Source organism: Miniopterus natalensis, chromosome 19 (assembly GCF_054644295.1).
Source record: "Miniopterus natalensis isolate mMinNat1 chromosome 19, mMinNat1.hap1, whole genome shotgun sequence".
Lineage (NCBI taxonomy): Eukaryota > Metazoa > Chordata > Mammalia > Chiroptera > Miniopteridae > Miniopterus > Miniopterus natalensis.
The window spans coordinates 16827363-16833612 of NC_142099.1; the positions used below are offsets into that span (position 1 = coordinate 16827363).

A 6250-nucleotide genomic window follows, 5' to 3' on the forward strand; every position below is an offset into this window, starting at 1 on the left:
GCCTAAGGTCCCACTCGTTTTTTTAATCAGTCCAGTCCCACTTTTGGATACAGGGTTTGTTTGACCACAAGCCTCCCCAGTCTTCTGTAAAGCCAGCTTCTCCTGCCCCGTCCCCCAAAGTACACCATTGGGACTTTCAGTCCCAGACTAATATTCCTGCCTAGTCTTTCCTAAGAGACCCTTAGGTATATTAAATTCTGTTAATTACAAGTGTTGCTATATACTGACTTATCTGTGTGGCCTGTTAAATTGAGCTTCTATTTATCTGTAAAATGGAGGCAATTCCTAATTTGCTGTCATTAAAAGAAAACACCATATACTAACCACTCAAATAGCTTTCTTTCATCACCCAAGTTTATTAACGAGATAGGATTAATGCTTGTAGTTTGTATACTTCAGATTAACTGCTTCATTTGTCATCTCTGTGGCTAGTCTTCCCAGCTAGTTGACCTAACTGAAGTCATCCAGGCCATGGATGACCTTTATTAGGAGTGGTAGTTGCTACAAACTTTGCGTTAGGGTAACTTCTGCCCCATTTCAAAATTAGGGTATTTTTTGTTAGCCTTTTAGCACCCAATCACTAAAACTCCTCAAAGACTTCACCCAATCACACCTAATTCTTTCAATAAATATAACCACTACTAAAAAACAGGCTTGGAAACACTGCAATACAGCAGACCAAATCCCTCTCATGGAGTTTATATTCTTGTAAACATGAACAAATGAATTTAAGAGCTAGTGCGTGTTTCAGGGTCTCAGGACCTGTGGGAGAACATTTGAATAGGAACCTGGAATGGAAAAGTAATATGGATGTTTGAACTGCCCCGTGGAACATCAAGCATAAAAAGCCTAAAGGAACTTCAAAGTATGGGTGCTAATGTGGCCAGAGCTAGTCACTTGAAGCATTACTTCTGCACACCCTGAAAAGGTCATAATTCACCCTAACCAACAGCACCTACTATTCGAAGATTCAGATTTGCAGTCTTCACAACTTTTAAGCTATCAAACAGGGAAGTCCTATGATAAATCACAGCTCGACGTTCCAACCCCAAGTGCTAAATTAGAAAGTGAACTGAAATTTGATTGGCAGGTATTGACTAGGCTTTTCAAATTACCTGGTTAACCCACTGGTTAACTAAATTAGTGCTCCTAAACGGACTTTCTAAAGATAAGGATGCTGTTAACCACAGTACTAATGACCTCAATTTAAAAAGGCCACGTTATTTTTAGGTTTTCTTTCCTTTTAATATGCATCTTCTAGGGGAGATCCATCCCTGAGATAGGCAGTCACTCCCTCTCTCACATATTTTTGGCCAGAGACCCAGCACCATCACGGTGCTTCCAGCAAATGGAGGTTTCCAGTTTCAGCACTTTCCACTAGTGGCCATTAAGAGTACCTGCTTTTTGTTGTTGCATTTTTTCCTGTATAAGCTCATGTTCAGATGGTTCACTTGCCCATTTTGGACATTAAGGGGAACCACTGGAGAGTGCTGTAATTTACTCCTCAGCATAAACTCCACTTCAAACCTAAGACATCCCATGAAATACACATGGAAAGGCCAACTGGCTGTATACTGTCAGGGGGTCTTACTTACAAAGATGTCCCTTTTTCCTTTCTTCATCCCATTAAAGATGAAATAAGCAGACTTGATCAGATGGTTTATAAAAATTTATTAAAATTCACAGTTCTTTGATCTTCTGTTCCATGAGCATCCATCCAGCTGCCTGCAAAAAAATAGCCATTTTTAGTCAATTGCCATATTCCAATTCTAATGATATTTCAAGCACAGTCCACAGAATATCAGATCTGCTATCATCATCAAGTAATCAGTGAGAGAGTTCAAGTTGTGGTGAGATCATCATGTATTCTGGAATAGAACAGCAGCACTGATATTTTCAAGGCTTACCTTTCAACAGTCAGCTGCATGACTGCAGTCAAATGCCTGAAAGCAAAGAACACACATTAATCATGGTAAAAAGAAGCTTGCATGATGCTTGTTAGTAAAGTAACCTCAGAATCAAAATGGAACGGTTTTATGAGTGATATCATCCTATTTCATTTGGCAGAATCACTGCATCACTGGTTACATTCTAACTTATCATATATACCAAAAACTGACTTACCTGGAAATCTCCAGGGTTACACATCTGCCTGTTTCAAGATGGGAAAAAAAGACGTGCATTAGAAATTTACCCTACCTACATTTTTAACTTTTGGAAAAATAACATGTAGGGCAGTGAACCTCTTCTGTATAGTACAATGGTGACTGTTCCATTATACACCCATAAAGAGTATACCACGAGTGAACTTTGGGGGCAACAATGTGTCCTTGAAGGATCGTAGGTTTAACAAAAGGCTCACTCTGGTGGCTGGATGTCTTGACTATAAAGTGTACAATTATAATATTTATGGGAACTCTGTACTTCCTGTTCAATTTTGCAGTGTAAGAGCAAAATTAAATTTAATGAATTAAAAAGCAGAAACAGCTAAGTAATTCAGGTATAATCTACATATTTATATGTATGCCATAAAAATTTCTCCACAAAGTATATTATTATATTAACCCTTTGCGGTCGTTTGTCTACTCTCAGCCACCAAAGCTTTTTTACCGTTCCGGTCGTATGTCTGCTCTCAGCCACCACAGCAAGGAACCGTACGAATCTTCACTCTATTCATTCGTGTATCAGTTCATAATTTCTCTTGTTTATCCTTCATAATCTTGCATGTTATGTATCACTGCTCTTTCAATGGAAATTAATTCCGACCAGTACGACACCCATGTCCAAATTTAATATGACCGCAAAGGGTTAACCTGCACTTCTCCAGAAGTGAGTTCTTAATCCTCCAATTAACACCACATAGAACATTTATTTTAACACCTTAGTTACCCAAACCCCTGAACGTTTTGGTGAAACAATGGCCAATTCCCCTTTTCGAAGTTATCAATGATTGCTGCAGCCAGATACATCAGATAGGAGCGAAAGACAATATTGCTCATCACTGTTAAGTCTGCTGAACTATGTTATCATCATTGTATCGGCTTTAAACCACTTAACACAGAAACCAAACTTGAAACAACCATACCTTTGCTTAATGCTCTTTGCTCCAGGACCTGTAGCCAACCCAACTCTTCACACCTGCTGAAAATTATCCAAATTTAGTCACAGGTAATAATAGGAAAATTTCTAAAACTTTCCAGGTACTGTTTCAGTTATAAAAAAAAAAATCTTCATTCTTTTTCAGAGAGATTCCCATCTGTTTTTAATTTCAAGTCATCACTAACAGCACCATGCTTAGTAACTAGCTAGGATTAATAAAATACATACCTTTATTTTAAAGGTCTCCAAAATCTGCTTCTGAAAAAGAAAGTATTTCTTTAAACTATTTTTCAAAACTATCCATGGCTTTGTACAACCAGAAAACACTAACAGTCAACAATGACTAAGACCAGCACATTTCAACAATATAAATCTGTGTACCAGAAGCCAAAAATTTCTGTCTTACCTCAAGCATGCCATCCACAGGTAAAAATGTGTATCCAACAGCTAGAAGGGAAACAGGACTTTATTAGTGTTAAATTATCATTAAATTCTTTGCTCAGTGTTATTTGTCACAGGGTTCTTCAGTGTTCAATTTGTCTACACGCTCACTTCAGGTCAGACATTTGACCAACATCATTATAAAAACCCCCTTTGGAGCATGCATTAACATGTGCTCACTAATAAAACACAGGACATAAGCACTAGTAGCTTGGTAGTTAAACTGTATTTTATCAGCATTCTCAGTAACAGTTTTGAGCCTATTAGAATGTTTTTAATTGATACTTACCAAGAAAAAAATAAAGCCAGTCCAAATATGTCAGAGACTCAAGTCCACCTAAGAAAGAAAAGTGGTTTTACAATAGCCACAGATTATTTTCTTCTTACCAATCTAAACAAAATGCCTGAAATCAGGTAGAGCTAATAATTAAGAACTTCACGTTCAGTCAGTTTTTTATTATCATCATACAGGCTTGCTTTCAAAAATCATGACATCTTAGGAGTGGTAACAGGACAAAGATCTGGCGTTTACTTAGTGCACTCAGGACACCCTTCAAGCACTTCATGGGGAGTGCTTCCTGTGCATTAGGAGGCGACCTAAAAAGCCACTAGTAGCATTGTCCAGTTACTGATGTTTAAATCATAATTTTACTTACCATTCCAACTTCCAGTCAGTTCTTTTTAGTGCCTATACAAAAGACGGATGCTGCATTAGTAGTGGTATTATGCTTATGCTCTTACCAGCAAAAGTTTTTATCAGACACATCAGACAAGTGGTACATCTCTTCAGGATTCAATCTGCTGAACTATGCAAGCATCATAGTATCTGTTTCTTTAGGTGTCCCCCAACATTAAGTATCAGAGTGCAGAAATTCATGTTTGAAAAGGGAAGGAGGAAACCCCTAAGTATCAGCTCTGATTTGGCAACGTGTAATCCCTTAGAAAAGTCATTGAGAAGTCCTGGGTAAATACAAACTATAAAAAGGTTTCTCACCTTTCTGACCATGTCAAGAGTGTGATGCTTGAGCTTGAAGACCTGGGAAAGGAAGAGTGTTTCATGTCAACTTAGATGCAATCTTTATTTTCCCTAATCACCATTTTGTGTGCCTCAGTTAGAATAATGGTGGTAATACTTCTCGTCATTCTCACAGTCGAGAGTAGCAAATAAAATGTCATCATTGTGGCACATTGAGTGGACTTTCAACCTAAATTCCCAGCCTAAGGGAACTTACCCCAGCAGCAACTGTTCTCATTCCTTTGGCACAGACCTAGGAAACAGAAAATACCCAATGAAACACAATGTGCAGCCACGTTAAACATTATCGTCATTAACATTTAAGCCTCAGAATAGAATTTTTCAGAAATCCCTTCTGCCCACTACTCTTAAACCATCACAGGCTTAACAAATAACACCATGTCTATGCAAATTTCATTCTCCCCACTGTATTTACCCGGTTTTTACCTGTTCATCAGACGTCACATTGCACTCGTGCCTAGCACCATTCCTAGGGAAAAGATTTTTTTTAGTTCATTTTGTTCTAAATTAAGCATTACGTCATTTTGTATCGCCTGTGCAAGTCGTTTAACCAACCATAATGTCATTACTATAACGGGTGCACTCAACGTTTTTTAAAGAGAGCACTGCACAGGTCAAGTGAAGAACCACTGACGTAAATAAGGGTGCACTGCGGACGGCAGCCACTCGGGAGAACCACGTGGCCACCCCGTTCCCCGCCTTCCAGGAGGAAGCGGCTCCGTTACGGTCATTAACAAAGACCCACTCGGTGGCCCGGCATGCGCCGCCATCAGAACTGTTGGCATTCATCAACAGTCTCAGCTGTCCCTACCAACACACGCTTCATCAGAGGCAGGGCACGCGAGCCCACGTTATTTCCGCAGTTCGGCCCAACACCCGGAGCGCTGAGTTTACGTCGCGCCCGCGAACGAGCAATCCTCTACAATCCTCAGCCTGTGGTTCCTGCAGAGGCTTGCGACTAGCCCAGAAACGCCACCCAGGGCGTTTCAGTCGCTACGACCTGAAGGCCTCGAGCCAAGAATTCACGTAGCATGCGCAGAAGAAAACACACGTACCAGCAGCAGAACTCCATCCTCAAAAGGCCGAGATGGCGTCCAGGCGCCCGTATATGAGGATCCCGCTGCATGACGTCATGACGCACGATGCCTGCCAGCGTCTGCTTGAGCTCCTCCCCCGCCCTTCCCTCAGTCTCCTCCTCCAGCCACACCTCCTCCCAGTCCTCTAAGCCCGCCCTTGGCCACGCCCCTCGGCTCGTGGGTGGGACCATGAGCGCCCACGTGACGCAGGGCTCCCACCCTCCTACCGACCACAGAGGAAGACAAGAGAGGGGAGGGGGCGCGAGGGACGGAAAGCGCTAGGGGAGGGGGGAAGGGGGGAATGGTAAAGGGTGAGTGATTTCCTTCCGGCACGTCGCCCGCTCCGGGGGAGGGGGCGGGGGTTTTCACTTCCGGGACGGTGTTCCGGCCCATTCCGGCCCATTTCCACCCCCGGAGGTAGGTGCTGCTCCTTGACGGCTGCGGCCCCGCACGCCGGTCCCGCTGCTCTGCCCTGGGGCCGCCCCACCCGGTCTCCTCCGCAGCCTGCTTATGGGGTGCTCAGCCACTTTCCTTCACCCCCACCTCAAGGCATCCGGAGACCTTCCACCCCCTTGGCCCCGGGCCGGGCTGAGCTGCC

General features: G+C 42.5%; 1 long non-coding RNA gene and 10 other non-coding genes across 12 annotated transcripts; all 11 read right to left on the reverse strand.

The window, feature by feature from the left end:
* Positions 1-1654: 1654 nt before the first annotated feature.
* LOC107543838 (uncharacterized) lies at positions 1655-5674 on the reverse strand. Of its 2 annotated transcripts, none has more exons than XR_001603851.2 (12): positions 5632-5674; positions 5003-5045; positions 4773-4808; positions 4535-4576; positions 4197-4228; positions 3830-3877; positions 3506-3546; positions 3328-3357; positions 3086-3138; positions 2125-2152; positions 1908-1943; positions 1655-1725 (listed from the first exon to the last, which is right to left on the reverse strand). It is a non-coding gene; the product is annotated as an uncharacterized LOC107543838 (long non-coding RNA). The 2 variants fall into 2 exon arrangements; XR_001603849.2 differs by having other exon boundaries at positions 3086-3141; positions 5632-5673.
* Positions 1795-1871, reverse strand: LOC148090900 (small nucleolar RNA SNORD81). Its single transcript, XR_015716183.1, has one exon. It is a non-coding gene; the product is annotated as a small nucleolar RNA SNORD81 (small nucleolar RNA).
* Positions 2009-2086, reverse strand: LOC148090901 (small nucleolar RNA SNORD47). The gene has a single exon (XR_015716159.1). It is a non-coding gene; the product is annotated as a small nucleolar RNA SNORD47 (small nucleolar RNA).
* On the reverse strand, positions 2961-3041 carry LOC148090902 (small nucleolar RNA snR60/Z15/Z230/Z193/J17). Its single transcript, XR_015716190.1, has one exon. It is a non-coding gene; the product is annotated as a small nucleolar RNA snR60/Z15/Z230/Z193/J17 (small nucleolar RNA).
* LOC148090903 (small nucleolar RNA SNORD79) lies at positions 3202-3288 on the reverse strand. The gene has a single exon (XR_015716136.1). It is a non-coding gene; the product is annotated as a small nucleolar RNA SNORD79 (small nucleolar RNA).
* Positions 3620-3684, reverse strand: LOC148090904 (small nucleolar RNA SNORD78). Its single transcript, XR_015716150.1, has one exon. It is a non-coding gene; the product is annotated as a small nucleolar RNA SNORD78 (small nucleolar RNA).
* Positions 3949-4012, reverse strand: LOC148090905 (small nucleolar RNA SNORD44). Its single transcript, XR_015716188.1, has one exon. It is a non-coding gene; the product is annotated as a small nucleolar RNA SNORD44 (small nucleolar RNA).
* On the reverse strand, positions 4299-4366 carry LOC148090906 (small nucleolar RNA SNORD77). Its single transcript, XR_015716168.1, has one exon. It is a non-coding gene; the product is annotated as a small nucleolar RNA SNORD77 (small nucleolar RNA).
* Positions 4645-4726, reverse strand: LOC148090907 (small nucleolar RNA SNORD24). The gene has a single exon (XR_015716182.1). It is a non-coding gene; the product is annotated as a small nucleolar RNA SNORD24 (small nucleolar RNA).
* Positions 4879-4940, reverse strand: LOC148090908 (small nucleolar RNA SNORD75). Its single transcript, XR_015716149.1, has one exon. It is a non-coding gene; the product is annotated as a small nucleolar RNA SNORD75 (small nucleolar RNA).
* On the reverse strand, positions 5337-5416 carry LOC148090909 (small nucleolar RNA SNORD74). The gene has a single exon (XR_015716187.1). It is a non-coding gene; the product is annotated as a small nucleolar RNA SNORD74 (small nucleolar RNA).
* Positions 5675-6250: the final 576 nt, after the last annotated feature.